The sequence below is a fragment of the Gallus gallus genome, chromosome 6 (genome assembly GCF_016699485.2).
Source record: "Gallus gallus isolate bGalGal1 chromosome 6, bGalGal1.mat.broiler.GRCg7b, whole genome shotgun sequence".
Taxonomy (NCBI): domain Eukaryota; kingdom Metazoa; phylum Chordata; class Aves; order Galliformes; family Phasianidae; genus Gallus; species Gallus gallus.
Genome location: NC_052537.1, coordinates 14,833,926 through 14,860,957, shown reverse-complemented (window position 1 = coordinate 14,860,957; position 27,032 = coordinate 14,833,926). Strand labels below are relative to the sequence as shown.

At 35.0% G+C, this 27,032-nt stretch overlaps 1 protein-coding gene and 1 long non-coding RNA gene across 4 annotated transcripts in view; one reads left to right on the top strand and one right to left on the bottom strand.

Annotated features, from left to right (window-relative positions):
* Nucleotides 1-27,032, top strand: part of LRMDA (leucine rich melanocyte differentiation associated) — a 634,559-nt gene that overhangs the window by 462,421 nt on the left and 145,106 nt on the right. The window lies entirely within an intron of this gene.
* LOC107053653 overlaps nucleotides 3,104-27,032 on the bottom strand; it is a 33,846-nt gene continuing 9,917 nt past the window's right edge. Inside the window, exons 3-5 of one of the 2 annotated variants that reach the window (XR_006939556.1) lie at nucleotides 14,694-25,556; nucleotides 14,413-14,535; nucleotides 3,104-13,851 (exon numbers count right to left, since the gene is read on the bottom strand). This is a non-coding gene — a long non-coding RNA (uncharacterized LOC107053653). The remainder of the gene's footprint in view (nucleotides 13,852-14,412; nucleotides 14,536-14,693; nucleotides 25,557-27,032) is intronic. The other variant, XR_001467110.4, reaches the window with a different exon arrangement.

Sequence of the window (27,032 nt, the reverse complement as noted above, 5' to 3'; positions counted from 1 at the left end):
AATATTGTCTTGTTTTTCAGGTATTAATCCAGGATAAAATGGTTTATATTCTGTGCTCTGCTATTAGATTTGCTAATATTGCTGTCACATAAAGAGTATCTGTACAAAGAAGATTTCAATTATACTTGCAAAAACAACATTAATCCTGGCATTTCTAATTGCTGATTTTATTTATTTTATTTTATTTTACTGCTTCTGGTAGAATGTCTCTTTATGCATTCTATCTTTGTGTGTTACATGGCTGGATTGGTATAGGTAAAATTAATAAATACAGTTATAAACATTAATAATTCACTTCAATGACAGTTTTAGCAGGGTATAATTCCAATTCTTTTTCACCAAGCAGTTGTTTAAAACTGAGGGCTAATGTTTTCTCTGAAAACAAGGTCTTCAATAACCATCATAAGATCTTAAAGAAAATCACATGGGATATTGCTGCAGGGCAGAAATGAAATTCAAACACGACACCAATGTATGACATGTAACAGAACTGTAAAGTAAATAAAGGAATCAAAACAAGCTCTCTGTCTTGGGAGTAATTATTAAATAATTTTTGATAGCTTGAAAACGATATGTGATTGTTCGTTAGTGTGGCACTCAGCAAATATCAGGCAAAATACAGTTCCTAAGAGAACTTATGAGCTGAACAACTTGTTATGAAGTAAGCATTGCATATGAGCTTCTGACTCGAGTTTTTCAACTTAAATACATGCTTCCTAAGATTCCTAAGACGGCATCATAGCTAATATATAAGAAATATTCTCAGATTTATTGGTCAAAAGATTTATGGGTGGTGCAAATGATTATTTCGATTTATTATTTGTTTTATTTAAATAATAGTGACTCCTTAAGACTCTTTCCATACTCTTGTCCTATATGCAGTATTTCTTTTCTATTAGTTCAGTGTGTAATCCTACTAATCATCTTGTCATCAAGATGTTAATGATTCTGCTGTAATATCAGCAGTGCTTTGGTCTTAAAAGTAAAGGATGACTGAACCAAGCTAACACAGAAGGCATGTTTGGTAGGCATATTGGACAAAGTATGACTAATTGAAGTTTGGATTATTTTCTGCCTTTCAAATCCATTGCTCCGAATTACACTATTTTGGCACATTGCTATTTTTTTCTGAAACTATATAGATGTCTGCAGTGTATGTAAACTTCTAGCAGGAAAGAAAAAACGATTTTACTTTTTGGTAACTATCATGAAGTTTAATTTTGCTAATTTGGAACTCTTCCTTTAATTCTTCATGTTGCTGAATTATACGAGATATTCCAGAGCCAAGCCATCTGGATTCTATAAAAGCTGCAGAAAGATCAAGGACATTTCCAACTGCTTTTATTGACCAGTGCGCCTCATGAGTCTTTAATGGGGATAGTGGGGGTGAGCAGAAAGTTTGGCTTTCACAGCTCAAAGTGGGCTTACCGTTAGTCCTTGAAAGTAAAGGCAGCTTTCTACACTGTTTCATAAACCTTTTATGAAAGCAAGAGTGTAAACAAGGTAAAGGTCCACTTTGTTTCTCACTGAATTAAAAGGATATTCTGAAAAATTGAAATTTAGTACTTATGTTCTTCACAAGCTCTGTATGATACTTGTAAAACAGTCACATCAAATTGAAATGCCCTAGCCTGTAAGGACTTGAAATGAAACAGAAAGATTCTGTCTAGGAGTTGCTATAGAAATGGTGGTTGGAGAGGACTTCTCTTCAGGCATTTATTTATACCTTGTGTCTGTCACAATAAATTTAAGTAGAAAATGTTCCTTATATTTATGAAAGGAAAAGTCTGTCAAGAAGTTTTAGCAGTTTAGGGAACTGGTTGCAATCATCAGTATTTCTGCATTTGAATTCATCAATTTATTTCAAGTCTGTTGTAAGTGGATAAATTATCTTATTCTGAATTTTAATTTCAAGATCCTTTAGCATAGAATAGTTGCATGCTGATGGCTGTTTCTTGTATGTAGCTTGCAACCACAGAAATTTTTTACTTACAGTTTGAAAAATTACTTTTAATATTGTAGCAGTTAAAAATGCTATGGGTAGAATAAGAATAATAAAGTTCTTTGTTATGATCTTCAAGGTGCCCAAGATAGTTATCTCAGCTTTAGGATCTTCTTTGTCTTTTGACTAGATGAAGGCTTGTTCCTTTAAGTAAATGACTTACAAGAATTTAATAATAAATCAGGAGGAAAATAACATATAAATCTTCAGTTGCCACATTCATATATGCCCCTTGCTTTCATACTTCTTTCAATTTCTGTATGCCCTATTTACCCCATGGCATCTTGATACAGCTGATAAACCTATAGAGCTTTATGACCCTGAATCTGTCTGGGAGCCATGATATGTCCTAATGTCAGGTTCTCTCAGGGCTCAGTTGCTGTAGATGTATCTTAAATAATTTTAAGATCTGATTGCCTTGTAAATAATTACTGACTTGATCAACGTTTCCCTTGGCTGCTTTGCTTCAGGTAGTTTTGGAAGAATGTTAAGGTGAAAAAGGGGAAGAAGACAAACCAAAAAAATCTGCTAGAATCCATGAGATATGACACAAGATATTGCAGTCAAATATCTGTATTCCTAATTACTTCGGAACCTAAAATTCAGGTCTGCTGAAATCAGTCAAAGCTATTAACAAAATATAGCATGTTTTCTGTATGAGCTGCTGGTGTGGGCCACTACTGGTGACAATGCGGAGCATGCATGCAGACCACAGTAGTAATCTCCAAGCAGAAAAATAGCTGCAAGCCTTCACAGAAAGACTTAGCTTAGCTGTTGTGCCCTGGCTGAAGCATAATCTGGGATGCTTAGATAGGTTTTGCATCTGTTTCCAACTGCAGATTGTGTGTAGAACCAATAATGCCAATCTCTTCCAGGTACTATCTGCTTCAACGTAGTACCTGCCTTGAACAAGAGAAAGACAAATGCACACCTTTTTGTTTGTTTGTTTGTTTGTTTTTTCCTAGGGGTAGCTTTGTATAACTGGTGTGTGTATGGGTGTGAGTGAAGCAGAGCATTGAAGAGCACGTAGTTTTGCACTGGTGCACTTTTTGCCACAGCAACAAGCTATCATAGAATTGTGTAAGGACAAGAGTTAATCCATTTTGTTATTAGAGTATTATATATCTGCAGCATAACCATTTATTCTGCATTAAAAACTAATACATTCAAAGTGTGATGCTCCAAAACATGCAGAACATGAATCAGACATAATAGGAAAATATAACAAATAAAAAAGAGTGGGCAGATTTACCACCCACCTCCCAGAACTATGAAAATCTGTCATTGTCACTGGTTAAGAGAGGCAGATCTCTGCTTTGGCATAATTACACATAATTTGATGACAGTTTAAATACAAACCTAAACATCCAGCCAGCTAAACATACACAAAATTAAGTATTTCATGCAGTGTCCAACCCCTTCAATCTTTATTAATAAACTTAATTACATTAATTACAGCATGGTTTAGAGTATTGCTAGTACAAGAGGGGGAAAAATGATAGACTCCCCTAAGTAATGAGCTACATAGCAATTCTGTTAGAATTAAGACTATTAACAAAATGCAAAATAGCATAGTGATTTGTAAATATACCAGTTTAAAATCTGTGTTCTATCTCATTTTTTTCTTTAGCAAAATCCAGCAGACATCATTTCAGAGATCAATCCAAACGTGCCACATTATGAATTATAGAATATTCTCAGGCTGAGAATATATTTAGGTATTTTGGTATTTTTACTAATTTTTCACTCCTTTAGATTTGTTGCTATTGTTGTTTACCGGGTTGTATTTCTTCCCCTTCACTCCCCTGCCGTCTGAAGCAGTCAACTGTAGAGGTAGAAAAACCTGAAGTTTCTTCTCCTGTTTTGTTTCATGATGCAGCAAAACTTTTTTTTTTTTTCCTTAAATTGATGTTTTGAAGCTTTTATATATCAAGTAAAATCTAAAGATCACGTAGAAGATGCATGCAGTGGATCTGGTTTACTGGCTTGTAGCCTGTTTTTTTTTCAGATAATACTCCCTTTAAAAACCACAAAATGTATGGAAAATACCTTGGCAGTTCTTGAGAGAAGTTATGTTCTTGCTAACCTGTTTGACCAAATACAACTGTATGAAATGGCAGTTTGTACATACTGCATGAGAGTTTGGAATTACAAGAACCATTTAATGGTAATTAGATACATCTACATTGTACCTTATGGAAGTAGGCTGAGTAGAGCCTTATAGCCTTTAATGGTCATCATTACAAGACGTTTAAAAATATAACTTTTCTACTTTGTATGTTACTGAACACGTCAGACAATACTGTCTTGCAAGGGTGTCTGCTTTCTTTATCATTTAACTAAAGAACTTATTGGAATACTTGCAATAAATTTGCAGTATGTTTAACTAGGAAAAGTAATTATTTTTGAGTTGAAATCTTAAATTCAAAGGAATGGGACCTCCTTAATGCAGTTGTAGCTGCTATATTTAGTTAAACATGTTTTATATTCAAATTAAAATTTGCTTCTTAAGTAAAGCTTATATTAAACATAATTTTAAAATTATGTTAGAAGGCTCTTTCTGTGAGGATGTACTTTTGGGAAGAGTGGATATCCAGTGATTCTTGCACAATGTATTATTCTTCAACAGATGGCTGCAAATACACATTCATGTAAGAATATTCGTATAAAGTTTCATAAAATGTTTTAAGATATAAAATTGAAATTATTTCAACTGTCTCCAGAATAAGATTCACCCTTATTAAAATTCAGAACTATTTAAAGGGGAAATGTTATCACTCCTCTTGGTTAGAACTGGCAGAAACAAATAGAGAGATGCTAACGGTAATATTTTAAAATGCAGATCTGGAAGAAAATGGAAAGGTATTTAAAGCATTCATATTTGGGCTTACATGAGTAGTCATTCAAAGTTAAGGAGTTGGTTTTCAAGAATTTGGGTGCTTTGTCATTTTCACACTACTTTACTGAATGTCACTCTCTGCCTGGGAGACATCAGTAACTAAATCACTGGAGTGCCTGCCTAAAATGTTTGACTGTAGTTCTACTTACTGCCTAGAGAAACTGAATTGCTCTATGGTGTAGACTGCAGGTGCTTTTCTTATTCTTGCCATGATAAATTATGGATTTGCCCATTGTAGTCCCTTTATTACCATTCTTTTTACTACAGTCACCTGTCGTCTGCCTTTATCATTCAGATCAGTGATTTGATGCTTATTCTTTGAAGATTCCCCAGATGTGATCTTTTTATGTTCTTTAATACTTCTGAACTTTTGAATGCCTAGTTAAAAAGCTGTCAACAGTGATAAATATCCACCTAAAATGTCTCCATATTGTCACAATGGTGGTACTAAATACTTTAAGAATTATAATGATAATATTTTTCATGGTAGTATTCTTAGATTAAAACATGCCAACCAAGGTTGCAAGTCCGGAATATAACAAATCAAAGGCATGCTTTGTGGGCTGTTTATTAGTCTAGGAGTAATTTAGCAGTGATAGAAGTAAAGGAATATTGTTTGCATATTTACTCTTTAATTCCAAGTCTCTATAGATCTCATTTACTTAGGTTTTAATTCAAGTATTGTTTTTAAATTTCTTTTGAAACTGAAAAATTAAAGATTCACACACACACACACACACACACACACACAGACTAAGAGAGACATTAAACAGGCATAATCATAGGAGCTGGAAGGTGTGACTATAGTCCCGAACAATTCATTATCTTCATAGTTCTTTTATTAAATCTTGATTAAAACAAATGCAGGTCTTTTTTTTTTAGAATATCTTTTCTCAGTTTTCTGTAAGCCCAGTCTTTGATCTGAATACAGTTGTGAGATTTGTTACTTGTCTGACCTAGTGGCAGGTGCTACGATACATACTGTAAACACTATAGGAGTTATCTTTGCTATTCTTTTCATGATAGATTCTTAAAATTCACTTAGATTACTTAGTATTTTTTTGGTTTTGGAATAGCGTAGAAATAGGAAAACTCGAGGAAATGTTTCAGGCATTTTGGGGCTGTTCAGATCTAACTGATAACTTTAATCTTAAGCTTAATGCCCAGTTTAGAACTCTAGTCATAGAATTTGAAAAGGCCTTTTTTTATGAAATGCTTTTACTGAACTCCATTCTTTGTCTCTTTTAATCAATGGATACTGAAGTACTGTTTCCTGAAGAGTATTTCATGAGAACAATTTATACTGAATTATGAGATGGAGAACCTATGCATTCTTCTGTGATGATTTTCATTCCTTTTTGTATGATTGTCTTGATGATGTAATGATATAGGGAAATAAATATGGGCAAATAAATATGAAATATAGCAGAATGTATCTATTTTTTATTAAAGAATGTTAGATTTCTTGCTCTGAAGTTTTATTTTGCTGTACAGGTATCTAATTTTGAACTTGGTAAGACATGCAAAATGTACTTAGGCCACTGTTTGGTGTTTTAATGGGTTTGTGAATCTGTATAAACTATGCCATAAAGTAACAGGCACTATATAAATCTGCTTATGGCTGGATGTAGAAGTAAGGCAGTAGGAAACTAGTATATTGAGAAAGTGTTATGACAGTTTTAGCTTTCTCAGTTACTTCTGAACTTGTTCCTTCACTGAACCTGTTGAGAATTTTTCTCTAATGTTGATGAATAACTGAGCAGTGAATGTTCAGGTGTGTCTGTGGTTGGATCAGAGCTATATGTCCAGGTCGAGTAAGTGCCTACATTTGAAGTGAATTCTACTATTGTAATATTTGGTGAACAGGATTTCACTGGGAACTGATCTGTGTTCAGTGAGAAATAGGTCCTTTTGCACACTATTTTTAATGAAGTGGAAAATTACATTTGCCATTGCAAGAACAGCCCCATTAGTGGGAAAGCAGATTTTCTTGCAGAGAGCTGGAATGCACCTCAGGCAGTGTCAGGGTGACAGTCCAAATAATGGCAGTTTGGAATGAACCTGAAGATACTGAAGTGAAAAAAATGTTTTTCTTCATACACTGTGGTTCCTTCATAAACTTATTGCTACATGAGAAATGCTTTGATCTAAAAGAGCTTGGAAGAAACACACACTAATTTTTTTCAACAACTGTTTTTAACTTGTTTTGAGGCTGCAGCCTACTGTTATGCAAGGGAAGTACAGTGTATTATGCCAGGTTTTCATTTTGTATCAGAAATGCAATTACTAACAATTTCCACGAAGCCCACTACAAAAAGCTGTGAGGTTATAATGTAAAGAAGTAGTAGTTCTATCTGATGTACCAGGAGTTTAGAGAGAATTAGAGGACATTCAGTTTCATTTTTAATTCAAACAGTCCAGTCACCCACTGAGTATACAGTCAATAACTTTTGTAGGAACTGATCTAAATGGTAGTATTCAGATCAACATTAGTAAAATATTCGCTCTTGAAGACTACTGAAAATACATAAGCATGTGAGCCTCGATGGTCTGCAGATCCCAAACTACTGGGACTAAAATATCTGGGTTTTATTAATGTTTTGCATGTAGACCATTTTACTGCCATAGTGATTTCTGGTTGAATTTTTCTTCAGTTTTATGCCTGTTGCAGGAATGACCTGTTTCTATTTCATCCCTCATCTGCAACATACTTTTGACTCCTCTTTGCCTTAGGAATACCAGCTCAAATTTTGAATAGATTCCCTACTGTAGAAGAGATGTGACAATTTCCACTCTGCGGTAGTTAGTATCTGTGGTCAACTTGGCATCCCTCCTTCCTTCCCCTCTTTATTTTTTTTTAACCCCTCAGAAGTGAGATTCATTTGTGTTGTCTGCTATTCTCAAGTATTGGGCTCTTGAGGACTAGTGTCAGGCCAGTTACTGAGTTTCAAATAAAACTGTTTTTCAACCTCTGTGTTAGATTTCTATTGGATTTTTTTTTTTTTCTGGCACTTTTTCTGGGTGGTTTGGTTTATGTAGTAGGATCTGTAATTGTGCTGGAAAAAGTTTTTCTCAAGTGGGGAAAACTGAGATTTTTCATATTCAGAGTGGTTTCTTTATTTGAAAAAGTTTTTAACATACAAAACTACAGTAAATTGACAGCTCCTAATACTTTCCTTTTCCTAAAGCATGGATATTGCACCTTTTGATTGCTACAAGGGAATTTAAGTGAATGAATGCCAAGTAATGTCTTGACCCACTGAAGCAACTGTTATGATTTCTAGAGGACATGTGAGCAGCTTACATAACTTTTAGTTTTTCTTGAAATGTAATCAATTTTTGAGCTAAGAAGATCTAATCAATGTCTACAGCTGCATGATGCAAGTCCCATGTACTGTAAGGTTTTCAGAGTATAGCCATAATTGAAATATTTCATCTCATTAGCAATTTTTTCCCCAAGTTTATCTTTCAAAAACTAAAAAGCCTGAAAACTTATAACTGAAGTGATATATCCTGGTTCTATTTTATCTGATAAGAAGGTGCAAACACTGTGGAATGAAATAAATACATGTTTCTGGATGACACCATCTTGGCATTTCTGCGCATTCTTTTCTAAATATATTCTTTATCTTAGCTGTCTTGAAATACTTTTAATATAATTAAAAGCACAGAATGAGTGCCAGACTTGTCAATTCCAACAACAAAGTGCTGAAATTTTTCAGTGAAACTGAGAGATCCATCTCCCACACGTTGTAATGAATAGGTTCATAAAAGGAAAATAGTTTAATTACATTTTAGTTCATGGATTGTTAATAGGCTGGAGTATCTAAATTGAATAATGTGATTCTGGTAATAATTATGTGTAAATGAACTTGTTTAAATGATATTTTACAGCTTCTTTATAAAATTACAGCTAGAGGCAATCCAGTGATAGACAGACAAAGGCCATGCAAAAATTATCATAAACTATTAGCTTGTTTGCAAAGGGTTTTATGTTAATCTTTTAGTACTTAAAGCACTCTGCAATTAACATATCACGGGGAGCTGCCTCGCAGCAAAGGCATGCAAATTAAAGTGCTCAGATAAAAAGCTATCCACATAAAAAAAATCAAAGAAAGGATGGCATAGCACTCGAAGGGTACTGGTTTTATATTTGAGATTAAGGAGGTGTAATGATTGTGTTATCTAACTAGGGTTGTAATTAAAGCTTTTCTCCTGCAGACATGACAATAGATACAGCATTGATTTCGGTGTTTTAATTGTGAAAGTCATTTTATTTCAGGGCAGAAGATATGAATAGCCTAAATCAAAGGGCTAGAAGATTGCTTTGTTGATAGTACTTGTTCAACAGCTGCCTTGTTACTTAATACACAAATGGGGAGAATGGTGAAAGAGATCCTGGGAGGTACTCTGTATTGTAATTCTCCTGCTGGTCTCCTTTCCTTTTATGAAAAAGGCAAGGATCTATGTACTGATTATAAACAAGTAATCTTTTCATACATCACCAATGTTTTTTCCCCCTTAATTTTTTCTGAACAAAAGAAGTCATAAAAGCCTTGAACTAACTTTTACAACTGCTCTTTCCAAACTACAAAAGTTTTTGTAATAAAACCATCATCTGCTCTCAGGGATCTCACACTTTCAGTGGGGAACAAAAAGTCTCCATGTGGCTATAATTCCTGTTACCAGAAATGCCACATAACAAAAGGGATGCTCTGAAGAGAATTGGGTGTTAGATTTTATTTACACTATGTTTGTGGCTATACAGTCTCTGCACTGTTAGATGGGGAAGGGGTGAGTTTGTTTTCATCACTGTAGTAACTCGGTAGATAGTGAATGTTCAAAATAAATACATCTGGCTGGCTTCATGACTGACATACATAACTTAGTTTGCTAGAGGGGAGGAGGAGCTCTTCTCAGCTGCTTGTGCCAGTAGACAGCTGCACACCTAAATGGGCAAGGCCTGGGTACATTGGCCTGAAATGGAATTAAATGAGGCTGAATCTAGGGTGGATACAGTTGTTCAATATGGAAAAAGACTTATATCAATAAAGCTTATTTCCTCTCTGGTGGAAAGAAGTTAATATGTGTAACTACAAGCACATGGGAAGAATTGTATGCTTCATTTTATATGCTTTTAATTGTATGCTTTCATTATATATATATATTCATTACACGTGAAGAGCCTGCAATTTTTTTTAAATTATTATAGAAAAGATGCAAATAATAAATGAGAGAGTTCTTTTCCTTAACTGAACCAAAACAGGGATTAAAATGGTGTAGAGTCTCACAGAATAGGAACTATCTCAAATTCCCTTGGTGCCTTTCTGTGAGACTCAAATATACAGAAATAAGCCTGGCTTTCTGCCAGTAGACCTTCACATTTCCTAGTTTGAGTTTAAAGTAGAAGACAGTATGTCATGAGGGAAACCATTCCCTTGTAATTTTAAGCAGTAAGGAGTGGTGACACTGGGTCTGCACTCCACTGATGGTCCCCACCCCTATTGCTGCTGGAATATTAGGTTAAATTCAGTTTCTTTTCCATAATCTTCAAAGCCCTCCATGGAACTGGCTCGAACTACCTAAGAAATTGCTTTTCTCCAGCTGCTGTGACAGATTCCCTTGACAGCTACGTTTCAGAGGAACTATGAAACTGTCAACTCATGAGAGCAGCAGACAGAGCTTTCTCAGCAGCTGGCTCAAGGCTGTGGAGCTTAATTCTGGAAGAGAATGGAATGACCACAAATCTCAGTGCTTCCAAACCTGTGTAAAACTTGCTCATTCAGCTCTTATCCACAGCCAGAGAAGAAATGGTGATGATTAAAGTAAAAGGTGGAAGAGACTGCAGACAGAAAAATTTCTTCAGGGAAGTGAAGAGACAAGGCCATCTGTCAACTTGTGCAGGAGGATGGTTGTAACCTTTGTTCAAATAAGACATACTCAGGAGCATGGCATGCTAACTGTGGGAGCAGTGCAAACAGAAACTTTGTACAGATGGACTGCAATTTCTAGCCTGACTTTTAAGCGAAGGGTTTCAGTAGATTCCATCTATATGTGGTGCAATACTTAGGAAACTTACATTGACAAACATTTAGGAAGACAATGTGTTTACTATTTGTTTATATTTATGTATGCATATATGGACTATTGGCATTCATCTACATATGATATTATTGATGTGGAAAGATTTTAGGTTTTGAGATTAGTCATACTTCTTTAAATCCAGCCCTAGGTAAATCAGAGAATGGAAGAATCACACAGCTAAATTTGTATAACCTCAATTACTACAACAAAACCCCTCATTTTCAAATGCAGTGCAGTAGCAGCTTCTTGCCTGAAATACTTAGAGAAACGGTGAGGAGACATAAAAAGATCTTGTGAGTGTTTTGCAACAGGTTGTGTAAGAATTTTCACTATGGATTGCATGGTTGGTTTTCTTGTTTTTTGTTTTTTTGGTGTGTACAGTAAAGAGCTTTGTTAAGCTTTATTGAACCAAGCTGAAGTTTTCTCTTTACTCTTATGAGAGCCTTTATTTGTAGGCTTCTACCTCTTTACAGAGAACTTTAAGGTAGGGTACTCTCTCACCAGATCTGGTTCTTAATTCATTGTGGAAAGTCAGACTGAAGATAAAGATATGTCTAGATAGGTAGTGGCAGATTTACCTATAGCCCTGTGTGGACATTTTCAAGATTTAATTTTGAAGGGAGGGCAGAAGCCCTCCCCAAGAAAGTGCATCAGATAGCATAAAAGTATTTTAGGAAATTTTGTGTGCTTAAATTGTTGATGTAACCTCTTTATAAGGAAGGAAATTATTTATAAAATTATACCTTCATTCTGGGGAAAAAAAAAAAAAAAAGAGAGCACTTCAAGAGTGCTTAACTGTCTTTCAAGTATTTGGCGATGTAGAGAAAACTGTACCAACAAGACCTCTAAAACATCTTCAGAGGTCTCTGACAGTGTAAACGACCTGTGTATATCTTCTATGGGAAAAACAATTCTTGGAAGTTAAGTGCCTTACGGTTTCAAGACCTATATTGATCACTAAAAGCTTACCAGTATCTTGAGTCTTTCAAAGGGCTCAGTCTCTGAGAAAAAATGGATTTACTGTGCCTCTCATTAGCATTATGTGTACATGCTCACTGACGCTAGCAGATGCACATTTTGAAAGCATTCCAAGAGTAATCTACTTTGGCCTATCTACATAGTAATGTTAAGTAATACTATCCACCTGTAACTTCTGGATTTGGATTTCTCCCAGTCTTGAACGATCCTTGAATTTAACCAAACTCAAACCCATCTGTGAACCAAACCCGTCTATGAAAGTTCCTCTATTATACTCTCCTGATGAAATTTCCTGTGGTTTTTTTTTTTTTTTCTTTTTTTTTCTGTTTTTTCTTTGATATGTAGGATGTACTGAGTTCATTCTCAAAATGTTTCTGGCTTGATATTTTTCTCAGTTATAGCATCCCTTTTTTTCTTCAGCTTTTTAAATGAAGAATTCTGCTGCTGAGGTCACCATTGCTTCACTGGGGCTGAAGTTGCTTTGCTGAATTTTCTTTCTTCCTAATAACTTATGGAAAGTATGTATTCACTGTTTTGGTCAAGGGCCATCTGTGCTTGTGCTTAATGCTTGCTTGTTATTGTTATGTCGGTGCTCTGTCTTCAGAAGCTCGGTTATTAATATATAGACATTGTAACTGTACACTTAATAATAATTCTCTTCCAAGTTAATGTAGAGAAAAAAAAAACTAATGAATGAATAAAATGATGACTACCATGTTTAGCAGTTGTTAAAGATGTAAGATAAGGCAGGAGAAGATTAGTATAATTCCAATTCATTCAGTGTTGCGGAAAGAATATGAATTCCTTGAAGGTTATGAAATTCCTGCATCATTGAACATCTCAGTTTATGTGGAACAAGTCATATAACATATATTTCCTGTATCAGGGACAAGGGAAGGTCATAATCCCTAAATGGCTACTATTCCACTGGACAACCTATGGAAATCAATACAGCAAAGCACTAATATTAGAATACCTTTATATTCAGAAAGCTGTATATATATATTATATATAAAGAAGAAAAGAAAGAATTGTGATTTTAAGCTCAGGATTGAATCATTAAATTCAAGGAAACATTTTGTTTGTATGTATGTGCTCAAGTTGAGAATTTCGTTCACGGAACTGTCTTGAAATTGACTGTTTCTAGAATATATCAGATATGTCTCTTTTACAGGATCTGATCTTATGAGTTACCCTTGTTGAGAATTTCCACCTTTTAGCTCCCCATGCTGTCTAGCATCCTATGGAAGGAATTCTTCAGTGGGACTGAACTCTTATTTGCTGAGAATTGTGAGCTTGGAAGGGCTGACAGCACTAGATACTGAATCAATAAGCCTTTAGTTTTCTGCCCAAGTTTTTCTTTACTTTTTTTAACTTTACATAGTGTCATCTTGGAAGCATGTTTTAAAAACATTTTCTATTGCTAACTGTCATTACTGTGGGCTTATGTATTATATAATATATTTTGCAAGAGGTTAACATTTCCAAAATATAGGATCATATAGGATTACTAATGAACTTGCTGATATGTGTGTAATATGTTTTATAGTAGGTGAGTGAAAGTTATGGCCTTTTATCTGATCCAGGCTGTCTGTACTTGCTCTATTTTCACCAATGGATATAGAACCTCAAAATTATGTAGTCTTCTAGGCAGTAGTTATTGTCTCAAATGTATACACAGCACTTAGAAGAAATGAGAAAACTTAACATGCAAATTCAGCAACAGTATCATGGAAGAGATGGGGACGGGGAGCAGTGAATAGACGTGAGGCAGTAGGGTGGAAGTCCTTTGGTTCCTGTCTGGGCCAGATTATGATTGTTGAAATGGCTTTCTTTCCTTGAGCCTGTTCGATGATTCAGTTGTCATCATTACTCTAAAAGACAAAATCTGAAACAAAGAAAGGGGCATAGCAATTGAACTTGTGTTTTAAATGTCAGCAGGTTTTGTGGTTTAACCTGACAGGTGGCTAAGTAGTACACAGTCATTTTGTCACTCCCCCTTCCTAGTGAGATGGGAAGAGAATTGGGGGAAAAAAAAAAAAAAAAAAAAAAAAAAAACCAAAAAACCAACACCATAGAACTTGTGGGTTAATAAATAAATAGAACTATTAACTAAGATAAAGAAAACAATATATATGTGGATGTATATAACGTGAGGCACATGCAATTGCTCACCAGCCCCTGACCAATTCCCAACCAGCCCCTAAGCAGCAGAAGGGAGAGAGATGAACTCCCACTGCCTTCAAAACTCCTTCCACTGGATGGCATGTGTTAAGGAATGTCCCTTTGGCCAGTTTAATTCAGCTGTCCTAATTCCGTTTCCTCCCAGCTCCTTGGACCCTGCACTGAGAATGGCCTTGGCTCTGTACAGCACTGCTTAGCAGCAACTATAAACATCAGTGCATTATCAACCTTGCTTTTCTCCTGGAACCAAAACATAGCATCGTACCAGACACTCTGAAGAAAAGAGTTCCATCCCAGCTGAAACCAAGACAGTAGCTTAGCAAAGGAAAAGTTTTCCCTGCAGCTTTCTTCACATTAAATCAATTCACTTGTAGTCTGTTCACCTGAACTATGAGGAGAAAAAAAATGTAATGAGGAAAAATGAATTAAAAAGTAAAATTATGATCTTGCATTGGACTTAAAGAATGAGCCGAATGCTCTAGAAAGTAAAAAGCTTACTAATCAAATCTAACAAGAGAAACAAACAGTTCTATATGTTCGCTTCACCTTATGTTTAGTCTGAAAGGAACAAAGCAGTCCTCAGAAAAGACAGACAATATCCTCCCCCACGCTCAGTAGCACAAAAGATGGGTGGCAACGTTGTGGTGGGAAACCTGCTCAGCTCATGTAATGTTCCATTTAATCTAAGCAGAACAGAAATCTCTGAATACACAGGAATGTTCATTTGAGTTAAGTAGCAAAGCTGTGCTGAATCTTTCGGTACTTGCATTTGTAACAGAAATAGCCTGTAGACTCAACTGTTTATTTATCAATTGTTAATTGAGTTGATGTTTACTCATGATTGCAAACAGATGATTAATTTATAGCTGAGTTCTATTACTATGATAGTGAAAAGATCATTAGAAAGAAAGATTATAATAGGGTTTTCTGCACTTGTGAGACTAGTAATAAAGATTGACTAATATAATAAGATAAAGCTTTGTTACAAATACTGTTAAATTGAATCTGGACTTTATTTAAATGCTCTGGCCAGTTATCTAAAATGTATTAGCAGGGTGTGTGGGTTAAGCAGAACCCCTGCTTACACCATTTGCTGTCTTCCTCAGAGATTTAAATGGCTCTATACTTGCTGGTTAAATTGCAATATTATGCTGTGTACATATTATTTTATTGAAAACTCTAAAAATTTTATAGGAAAAAAAAAGCTTTCAATTTTAATATGAGATACTGTCCAATGATTTTTGCTGATGATGAGTTGGTCAAACTTTGCTTGAAAACAGAACAGTGTCGTAAAAATACTGTAGTGATTATACGGGGACTATAAAAACAAGCGTGTTTCTGAGAACCATGAAAGTTATACTTGGATCGCTTTGTAGTTTCATGAAAATTGAATTTTGGGTGCCCTGCAAAAATTTCACCCTTTTATTGACAGATTCCTTATGGTAGAAAATTGTTTTTTTTTCACCTTCTCTGGCCTGATATGCTTGAAGACTTAGCATCTTCTCAAGCTACTTCAGCTACAGACTGCCAGATTGTGAACCCTTAAGCTATGTGTAAATGGTCTTATCCTGAAAGGTGCTGAGTCCTAAATGAAGCATCTCTAGCTCAGTACTGCCTAAGCACCTATCAGTGTCTGTTTCCAAATTACCACAAAGCATTTATGTGATCAACTGAGACTTGAAACCATTATAATATTTATTATGGGAAGTGAAAAGCTCTTGCCCTGTAGTTAGAAAGGGCTCCCACAGGGCTGTGAAGTTACTGCTGCGCTGATCTGCTAGATTTGAGCTTTGTTTTCTGATACATGATACTCTTCACAGTTAGTAAGGCCAACAGGCTCATGTTCAAGTTGCTATGCCATCTAAAAATTACTTGAGGATTTTAGTACTGAAAAAAAAACCAACATTTCTGTTTGGTGGCATTTTCTTTTGGAGGAAGAGATTTGGACTATGTTATACATTATTTTATTACTAAATAGACATTTAAGAGAAATCACTTGGAATACTGAGATTCAAAATATAACAAACTGGACATACACTTGAGCTAAAGATTTCTTACACAAAATACTGTTGCCATAATCTGGGAGAGGTTCTGGACACTGTGGAAAGTTTCCACAGAAATTTTCTGCTAGTTTGAGCCTTGTATAGCAAGTGAATAGAACTTCTTCATCTTGTCTGACTTGAAGGGGCATGGGATGAAGCAGATTTTAATCATAAGTGATTAATAAATTGATTCAAAAATATGATTTGTCTTTCCTAGAGAAACATTTCTTTTTCTTAATCCTGTGAGGAAAATAGAATCTTTCAATGCATTCTGTAAATCTATTGACAAGTTTATCATTATTAGCTTATATCAGCACTTGGTCCTAGAGCTGTCAGTTTGATGATGCTGAAAAGTAAGTTGTCATTCTCCAGCCACTCTTGTCACTGGCTTGCCTTTTGAAATAAAAGAGAAATTAAAAAAAAAAAAAGAGAAAGAGAGAGAGAGAAAAATGAAAGAAAAAAAGAGTGACATGAGAAGTAAAGAAGAAAGCATCTGTTGATGGAGGAAAGGTAGAAAAATGCAGAAAAATAAAGAATTTGAGAAACCTACATAGTAGAAATGTATTTGAGGAATGCAGATTAGTAGAGACCGTATTGCTCCATTGCAATTTTGTTTTCTGTGAGAATTAAATGTAAATTTTATATTTTCCTTATGAAAAAATGTGCAGTTCCAATCCTAGATTGTTTTGTAGTGGTCTCAGTGAAGTAAGATAGTCTCTTATAGGTGATTCAGAGAATTCCAGCATTAACTGAGGGAAAAACTTTGGGTTTCAAAACAAACTTATGTGGAACAAGCACCAGGCTTTTTCCGAGTGGTTGGAATTGGCTAAACCCAGAGTGAGATATATTACATGCTGTTACATATGAACTCATGAAGGCATTGGTTTTCAAAACGGTATAGTAAGTGTTGGTGGAGCATCTTCCATAGAGATTTTAATTTTCATTCTAGAATTTATATCTTCTTCCAAGTACCTGTTATAGCAATGCTTAGAATCAGAATTCCAGTTGTAATGTATCTGAAATTCAGACATTACATTATTTTAATTCTTAGGAATCCTATGCTAAGATAGTGTTGAAATTACTCCAGATTTTTCTAATAATGTAGAATTGAACTTGTAAAAATAAGTCATCTCTGTTATTGCTTTATTCAACATTCTGCTATTCCTTTGGATTTAGCTCCTTTATTTTTTACATTACATACTCTGGAGACAATAAACATGGGGAAAAAAAGAGTAGGTATTTCTTATAAAAGTTTATGAAAACTGGCACATAGCTGGCATGTGAAAAGCTGTCATGATAATAAAATGTTTGATAGATTTGACAATGGTATACTTGCATAGATAAATCCATGCGGTCCCGAAAGACATCAAATAAGTACTTAAATCCTCTCAAATACACAGACCATTTTTGGTCAGTCATTAAACATTAAGCACAGAGGAATTAGATAATTTTAGCTAGTGTATATGAAGAACTACAGGTTGACTTGTTTTCTTTCTTGTAATCTTCTTCAAAGTTTCCAAGTCGGCCTTTCACTGAAGAGTATACAATATTTTATTTGTTTGATAAGTCTTACAACAAAAAAAGAAGAAAAGGCAGCATAGTACAGCTGGTGTTTTTAAAGTAAGTAGTTGTTTGACAACCGTAGAGATATTATAATTGTAATTCATTGAGCATAGCTCTATGTGGAAGCACAAGTCCCTGTTGGAACTACTCCATAATTTTCCAGCTGTTATCTGTTTTCTTCACACAAGAAGGCCTTGAATTGCATCTTAAGCCTTCAAGAATGTATGGTGTGCTGGATATAGCCTGTATTTAATTCAGAGCAAGAAAATGAAGCCAATGTAAACTCCAGTTATTGCTGGGCCTTTTCATTTCTCTGACATCAGACACAAAAGGTCACGACTGCTTATATCCCATTTAAAACACCAATAAACATTCAGAAAACTAAAAAATGACAGCGTCTCAATTAACTACTTCCAAGGAAGCAGTCTGTTCACAAGTACTACCTATAGCTCTTTTTATATTCATATGCCATTTCTTAGCAGTGATGAGATTAGGAGCTACATTGAAGAAAATGTTCATCTCCAAAGCCTGACAATAGTTGAGCAGTGTTCATTCCACTTTGCAGCAGAATGGACTGGTTTGTTCTCTCTCTGAGTGGAATCATGTGACTGAAATTTTCATGAAAGGGTGGAACAGAAGTAATCAAACCCCCAAAATTCACAGTGGAATTGTAATCCATCATGCCCAAGTTAGCCTGCTACATTTTTAACAAATCAGAAAAGCTAGCTTAGGGTCATTCAATCTACAACAGAACTGCAGAGCAGAGGATTAGTTCAGCTGATGTTTGTTCTTTCTACTGCTTTCTGTTTATATTCTTGAAAGGAGGTTATCATTTATATTACAGTCATTAAAAGTGTGTGGGATTGAAACAAGATGGGTTTAAACAAAACAAAACAACCCTAAGCATTTACAGAAGAGAAATAACCTCATATATGTATTTGTTTCTTTCTTAAAATAGAAAAAAAAAAAAGAAGAAATTAGTACCGAGCAGATTTCAAATGGGTTTGCAAAAGAAAATCAGTAAAGAATATTGCTAAAGAGAGAGCAGTTCAATTATAGAAAAAGTAAACTGATTAGCAGAAAAGCGAAACAAGTCTTCAATTTGAAAGCTATAGTGATATGTATCCTGGAAGCCACTCACCACTAGTACTGAATGTTCTCATTTCTTATTGTGAGTTTATCAGCTTCTGTTATCTAATTCAAACATTAGAACTGCTAAAGGAATCCTCATTGACAGATTCTTTAAATTAAGTGTAATTGTAAAAGAGATCTTAAGGGCATTAAAGGAAAATATGTTTATGTGAGATTTGTTTTTAAAAATCCATTGAAATGTTGTTGTCTTTTTTTTTTCACTAAATATTTGTCCTACAGTATCTTCAGTAATTAAGTGTTATCGACTTTAGATTTATTAAGTGTATATAATAGCTATATGAACTACTGTTTTTATCTAACTATCCAGAAAGTAATGAAAATGTAGTTTAGGTGATAATTTTTCACTTATATGAAAATAGTATTTCTCAGGAAAATGCGTGATATGCCTTGAAGTTAGGTTTTAATTAATATGCTTGAATTTGTTTGAAAACCGGAGAGGAGACCTGTATACTAGAAGTGTAAGTAGATACCCCATTATTTCTCTTTCTTTTGTTTCTCTTCTCTCCTAACAAAGGACAAGAAAGAGCAATGAACATGAGTTTGGAGAAGCCAGGTGCTTAACAAATTACTGAAATTTGTGATATTTCCTAGGATAATATTAAACATGTCATCGCTTTATGCTAAAGAATTTTAAGACTTGTTTAATACCAAAAGTTGGACAAATCCTTTCAAATCCTGTGCATGTGACCAGCTATGGTCAAAGTTCTTGTCCAGGGAATATGACGTTGGGGTCTACACCAACTGGAACCAAATGAAATTCTCATTTTTCAAAGATTTGATCAAATTTGCGTGTTTTGATGTCTGACATTGTCTTAAAATTATGTAATTAATTTGAAAAATGCTCTCATTTTTTCTGATGTTCACCTTTGAATGTCCCAAACCATCACTGAAAGCAAGGAATTCCAAAAGCGAGTGACTGGATAAACTACCCACCTTGTGTTTATTTTCAGAGAAATTTGGCTCCCATGTAATCTTAAAAAATTCTCATCAAAGTGCATCCATAAGAAGAAGAAAATAGCCAACAACTTTCAGATGAATACAGTCACATTTGAGTTTAGAAGGTCATGCTGTGGGAAAGTCACAGGACTCTGCTCTGTGTATATAAAGGATGCTTTACTCGATTTCTGAGTGCTTAGCTAGCGATGGATGATTCGGTCCAAATGTTAGCTTTGTGTACTGACAGCCTGTCTCTCTGATGTACTTTGAACTATGGATGAATTTTTATATGGCTTTACATGACTGCTCGTGAAAACAGGAGCAAACTATTTCATTGCCAAATCTCAGATGGCCAACCTGGTGCAACTGCTATAATTTTTGTAGGTGACTTGAGAAATGTAGTTATTATCCAGCAGTGGGGAACAATGAATCTGTTAATGGCAGGACTGGCAGGGCTGCACTTGAGGTTTTCAGAACAAGCACCTTAGTCAGCAGTCACAGGTGGAAAAAAATACCTGTGAAAAATATCACAGATGCTTGATTCAGTTTTTACAGTACCTTGCCAAATAACTTTACCTTAGGCTTAGAACCTCGCAGCTGCAAGGCAGTTTGTTGAGAAAAAGCTGATCTGGCATAGAGGGCAGAAGGGAAGGTTTTATTGAATCTTTGAACATGGCTTTCAAATGCTCATCTTTGTAGGAAGTTGTTCTTGATCATTCTCCTGATCAGAGACTTTATCCTTCATTGCTAATGCCTGGTGTTTGCAGGATCTGTGCTTTTGTGGACTTAAGCAGAGGTATTTGTACAGTATCTTCATCAGTGGTTTATTTTTAAAAAAGTGGCCAAAGCTACTAGTTTTTTAACTGCTATATAGTCTTGTGTGTTGAATCATACGATGGGCCATGTAAAAGAAAACCGTGGTAGAAGTCATCATAGGCACATGATTTCTAGCAAAGCAGCCTTGAGTGAAGAAGCTCTCTGTAGTCCTGGAGTTTTTAGACAGCAGTTCTGCACAAACACACCACCCTCCTGTCCCCCAGATGGTGTGCGGTGAAAGAGAGACTGTTTACCTTTAAATATATTAAAAAAAAAAAAAAAAAAAAAAAGGAAATAGTGCAAGATGACGCCGAATGAAAGAATTGCAAATGAAAAGTGTAACAAAGAAGTACAGTATGATGATTGATGCAAACACATTTAAATTCCTTGTATCTCCAGACATAGAATCTTTCTGTATTTAATCCTGTTATCTATGAATTTAGTTCAACTTTTTAAAACTTAAGTCAAAATTTAGACAGTTTTGTTCAGATCACAGCAGTTACAAGCAGGGGAAAATTTTGAGATGTACTTTTTTATGATACTGTAGAGAAAATATCTAAAAAAAATACTGCTTTAATTATATGGGATGAACAGATACAGATGAAAAAAGTGGTCTCTAGGTAGGTTACTTTAAGATAAAATATTTGGTTTTATTAATGTTAAACTAAGTCTAACACATACTTTTTAAAGTTTTTAAGGCATGTGAACAGGATCTGATACAACAAAATTTAAGATTTTTGAAGGTTTAGGCAATGTGTTATGCCACATGATCCTGTGAAATACCATTTGTGATTTTCAAGTTGATGCTAAAATGAATGTTAAAATAGCATTTGTATATTGTGCAGATTAATGGAAGTTGAAATACTTCTAACTGTCATGAATGTGTTTTAAAATCTAAAGTAAACTAGATCAAAGGTTGATGAGATGATGATAGCACTGTATGTGGTAAGAGTAAGTTAAGTCAGATTTTCCCAAGAAGCCTTTTCTGTATTGTAATAGTCTCTGGAATTAGATTTAAGAATTAAAATTACTAAAAGTACTATTTTCTAATGATGTTTTTTGGTGGTTTTTTTTTTTTTTTAGTTTTTGTTTGTTTTTTTTTTAGTTTGTTTTACGTTTACTATTGATTACAAAGATTATGGAACTAAAGTTGGGTTGGGTTTAATACCAAACCTTTAAAATAGATTGATGAAGAGTGTACAGATATTTAATGTCTTCAGCACTTTGATTTCTGTGTGTCAGTTTTGCAGAAAATGCTTGTATGGTTGAGTCTCTTTGAAGATGCCCTATAGGTTTCTTTCAGATCAAATCACACCTCACAAAACCCCCCTAATTGAGTCCAAGTTCCTCTTTTGCTGGTCTTTAAAAGCTTTAAAAATAGTCTCTAAAAATAAGCCATCCTTTCAGAGGAGATACAGTGTGAATTGGATCTCTGTGAAGCTGTTTAGAAAACATGCTTCCTATTTAAGGTTATCTTCACACATTTCTTTTAGTATCATGTGAACGTTTAGCAAAAAAGCTGACATTCCTATCATAGTGCTGTGTGTATTCTTCTCCTGTCCTACTCAGCTATTTCCCACATTTGTCAAGGCAAAGGTTGAAGGGGGTATGGACAAGGGAAATAGGTCGCCCATTCATTCCTATCTGTCAGGAGTTCACTTTGTCATGATAACATTCAAGGAGTATATTTATCTGTCCTGCTACTGGAGGTTAAAGCAAGGGTAAAAAAAGGAGAAGGGAAGAAATCATGCTTTAAAAGTTTACAAATTCTACTGCAAAGTCTGTAAACAGAGAGAGGCTTGCTTTGGAATGTGTAAAATACTGCTGCATTGATAGTGATGGGGCTGTTAGCTGCTACAAATCCACTCATATAAACAGAGGAACTCTTGCTGCAGATTGGGTCTGTTTTGGCTTAAAGTCTGAGGAACACATTGCTTTCAAAGTGAATTCTTAGGTGTCACTCCCCATAACTTACAGCAGAAGATTACAAAGCTACTGATATAACATATTAGTTTGATGGACAGAATTATACCCCAACGCTTCCTGCTCTCCCCAATGACGCACACTAACTTAGTGTACTGTGACAGCTGCCTTGATTTACCACCAGGCTGGGAGGCCAAGTGGGAGAGGGAACATTCACATGAACGCAGGGGCTGATACTGGCCCACAGCCTAGTTTATAAAGCTGCCCTGTAATTCACCACAAATGTGTCACCATTAAAAGGGAAAAAAGGATTGCAGATAATAAATACTCTTTAATTTATTAGCTAACAACAAAGAGATCAGAGCCAGTTGTGATGTGATTGTTTGACATAATATTGTCAAGGAAAAAAGCTAAGTTGACCAAAGATGTATATTACACATTCAAGCAGATGCATCAACTCTTGGCTTGTCACAAGCAGAGCTAAACAAAACGCCAAACAGAGGAGAGAACTGGCAAGCAGCACAGTCATTTATCTCTGAAAGAGACATATTCAAGAGCAAGTGAAATAAGACATAGTTCTTTGGGTTTGGTCAAGGGCCAAGTTCTAACTATTATAAATTAAATGTTTTGTGTATCGTATTTGGCAACTGCAGCAGCTCTTACCATCTTGGTCATGGTAGGAGTGTGTTAGATTTTCCTGTCTCCTTTTGCCAGCATGATGGCTTTTGTTGTGGTGAAACACTATTAGAATGTGTCCATGCATACCAATAGCCACAATGCATGCTATAAATAAGGCATATAGGTTTTTCAAATACAAAGAAGTGCTGTACACACTTTACAAATTCTGATTTTTCCAAAGAAAACTTTTAGAAGTCATGACTCAAAAATTTTCCCTCTCTGGCTTTTTTGGGTTTACAGAACGTAATCATCAATAAAATTATTTCAGGTTCATATGCTTTTAATCTGAGTTTTGAAGTTCATGCAGTTTATTTTAAGGAACCTTTGCTTTTTGTTTAATATGAGCATTGTTCATGCCACCACAGTTAGTTCTGTGTCAGCACTTCCATCATAAATTATGCTAGAGTGGTTTGGATGTCTGCTATAAAAAATTTAGCCCTAGTTTGAAAACTGATGCACAGAACCAGAGCATGCAGATTATATGTTTATGCACACACATTCACACACACATTAAAAAAAAAAAAAAAAAAAAAGAGGATTATTTAAAGTTAGATTCATTGGTGCTATCCCAGAGCATGAATATTGTGTTGTACACTGCCAATCGTGTCTCATCAGTGCTGCACAGTGTATTCTCATTTTGGAGGCAAGAAAATAAAATGGATGGTCCAAGCTTCTGGCTGTTCTTCATTCAATGCAAAACTGAAGTAAATTCAGAGGAGTATCTCCAGATGTGTTACAGTATAACTGAATGCCAACATTTAAGAATGGTGTAATATAATCTACATTCTGCGTAATACTCTTGTGCACATACTTACAGCAAGTTACACATGTAAATCTGTAGCTGAAAAATATTTTGACTGAGCAGGAGCAGTGTTTTTTCCTGTGCTATTAGAACAAATATCGAGGTGCTCAAGTGTTATTCAGGGTGCTTTTGTGTACATCAGTTGTAAAAGGAATGTTGTTGTGTTCCTTCACTTTTCAATTTTTCAGAAAAATGAGAAGTTAAGCGGTGTCACCTACTACCTCTGTTAAATAGAAAATGTTCTGTGAATATCACATGAGGACAAGATCTACACATCACTGAAATTATGAAGCCAAACAATTTTTTATAGTACATATCCCTCATGCTAAAACTTTGCACAGACACAGTGAATTGCTGGAATTTTGACTACTTATAGTACACTGACATTTTCTTACAACTTTCACAGACCAAGTTTAGAATCAAAACTGAATCTGTATACATATTTTTAAGCACTTGCCTTTTCTCCATTTCTCTTGACTACTAGATCATGCAGTAGCCACCAGATCTGAAGGTGAATGTACTTGCTACAGCAGCATACAAGGGTGCACGCTCTCTGTGTCAATGTGGCTTTTCTGATGTTGAACAGACAGAGAACGGGAGTGTCTGTGGAGCTGTGAATGGAGCAGCCGTTTCTAGTACATCTAATGATCTCTGTCCTTGGGGCAAAATGTGTCATGTTTCACGCACATATCTATGATGAGTAATTAAACTAAACTTTATGGATTATATTCTAAATTAGAAAGAGAGGATGGACTGTGCCAAAGTTGGGAACTTAATCACTCCACTTTTGATGAGTAGGGCAGTTCCCTGGAAGAGGGAACCAGTATGTGCTAAATTTGGAAAAGGAAGATTTAGGAAAGAGAGCAGTGTGGAATCCACTTTGTGGAACTGCAGAAGAGTAGTGACAAGACAGATGGATTTGTAGCAAGAAATCCTCTACAATTTCTTGTAGGTATGACCTGCGTTTTTTTATTATTATTTTTTTTTATTTAATTTAATGCAAAGACAGGAAAAAATGGTCTTTAAGAGTCTGGTGATCTTGAAGTCCATGTCTTCATTCCCAGTGTTAGAAAAATAGCTGCAGCTAAGGGCAAGGATCATCTTATGCTTATATGGCAGATTAATTTTGACTGTGTGCTGATTATCAGTAATAACATCACAGTTTTTATTATCATTTTGAAAATTAATAATTTCTTAGTGCCATGCCTTCTGAGTCAAATCTTTATTAGAATCTCAAGTGCTATTTAAGATAAAAGAGACAGAAATTTCTACTTCTCAATTGTGCAAAAAAATCCCGTGATTATCCTAATTTTCCCCCAGAAAACAAATATACAAAAAAAAAAAAAAAAAAAAAAAGAGGATTAATCAACATTTCACTAGTAGTTAAGGCTAACAATTGTAGAGCTGTTGCAAAACAATGCCTTCTGATTTTCAGGGATTTGAGTTATGCTCTTGAATCAGCCAACTCCTTAAGAAATGTGATTCATCTTCTTTTTCCTAAAATTCATGAAAGAGAAGAGCATTGATACTATGAAGGTGAAATAAGATATATGAAACTATTCTAGTCTGCTATAGTTCTAAAAAGAAGCTTTATGGTCTTAATTCCCCCTGAAATATGACATTTAGAAATTCAGACACACTTCAAATGAACTTAGCAGCACACCATGTTGTCGTCTTGGAGTCATTCTTTATAAAGTTAAAGACTAAGTTGTATGTATGCATACTTATTAACACTTAAAACCATTATATTTTACCTCAGCAGCTTCTAAGCATGAGGTAGTTTATGCAAAATTAATGCAAGAACAGATGAAAAATAAATTGTATTAATCCTATATAAATGCTGTAAAAAGTGGAATGCAGAAGTGTAGCAAAGATATGAAGTGTGGTAGAGCACATGACAAGATGGATGTAACAGATACAAAAAAATGGATGCGGCATTGAAGCTTAACGTAACTTAGCAAAGTTGACATAGTTCATACTGAAATAAATAAAACATAACAAAATAAATATATATTGTAATGAATTGAATAAAGCAGATAACAGAATTGATTACAAAGTATGCTGAACTGAATAAAACATAAATGTCATGTACTGAATCAAATAAAAAAAATGAAACTAAACTATATTGAATTTACTAAAGCAAAAAAAAAAAAAAAAAAAGGATCTAAACCATGCTGAGTGGAACTAAAGACAATATGTAATGTGTGATGATCAAGAAAACTGTTAGTGCTACTAGTTCACCACGGTCACGTGAATAATTTCATCTTTGTGGCTACATACAACAAATGGAGAATGTCATTTAGGGGCTGGATTTTGGAGAAAGAAGATGTATGTTTCATGGTTGGCTCTACCATCCAAAGTTAGTTTCATGTTATGAACATATCTTGCTCTTTCGCAGTAGCTTTCTATCACTCCCTCTCAGTTTCTTCTCTTACTCTTTTGCCCCTATCTTGTTTCCCACATTTCTCCTGTTCACATGCACTGTCTCCCCTCACACACCTCTTTCTCTACCTTTGGTTCTCTCTCTCTTTCTTGCTGTATGCTGTCTAGGTAACAATAATTCCTTCGTCCTATTTTTCCATTTCTTGTTCATGAATTATCAGGTTCTGAACCTGTTTGTGCATAGCCATTCCATCTTGAAGCTGACCTTCAAAAGAAACAAAACTAATGTATTAATTTTTAATGACTAATCAGAGAAGTGGAGAAAAGGTCAAGTGAAATATAACTTTGTGGTTCTTTTAACGTTCTTTAATTCCAGATTTTTTTCTCTTGTAAAAACTGTATCTGTATGGGAACTGTTGAATCATGGCCTGAACCTCTGATTGACCACCTGAGGCAAGCACTGGGTCGGCTGCAGGAGCACAGGTGAAGGCAATTCACTTGTGTGACTAGAAGGGGTGGAACCAGGCTCCACCTCTCCCAGACTCCATTTAAGGGCTGACTGCCACTGAGGAAGGATTTTGCTCTGGAGAT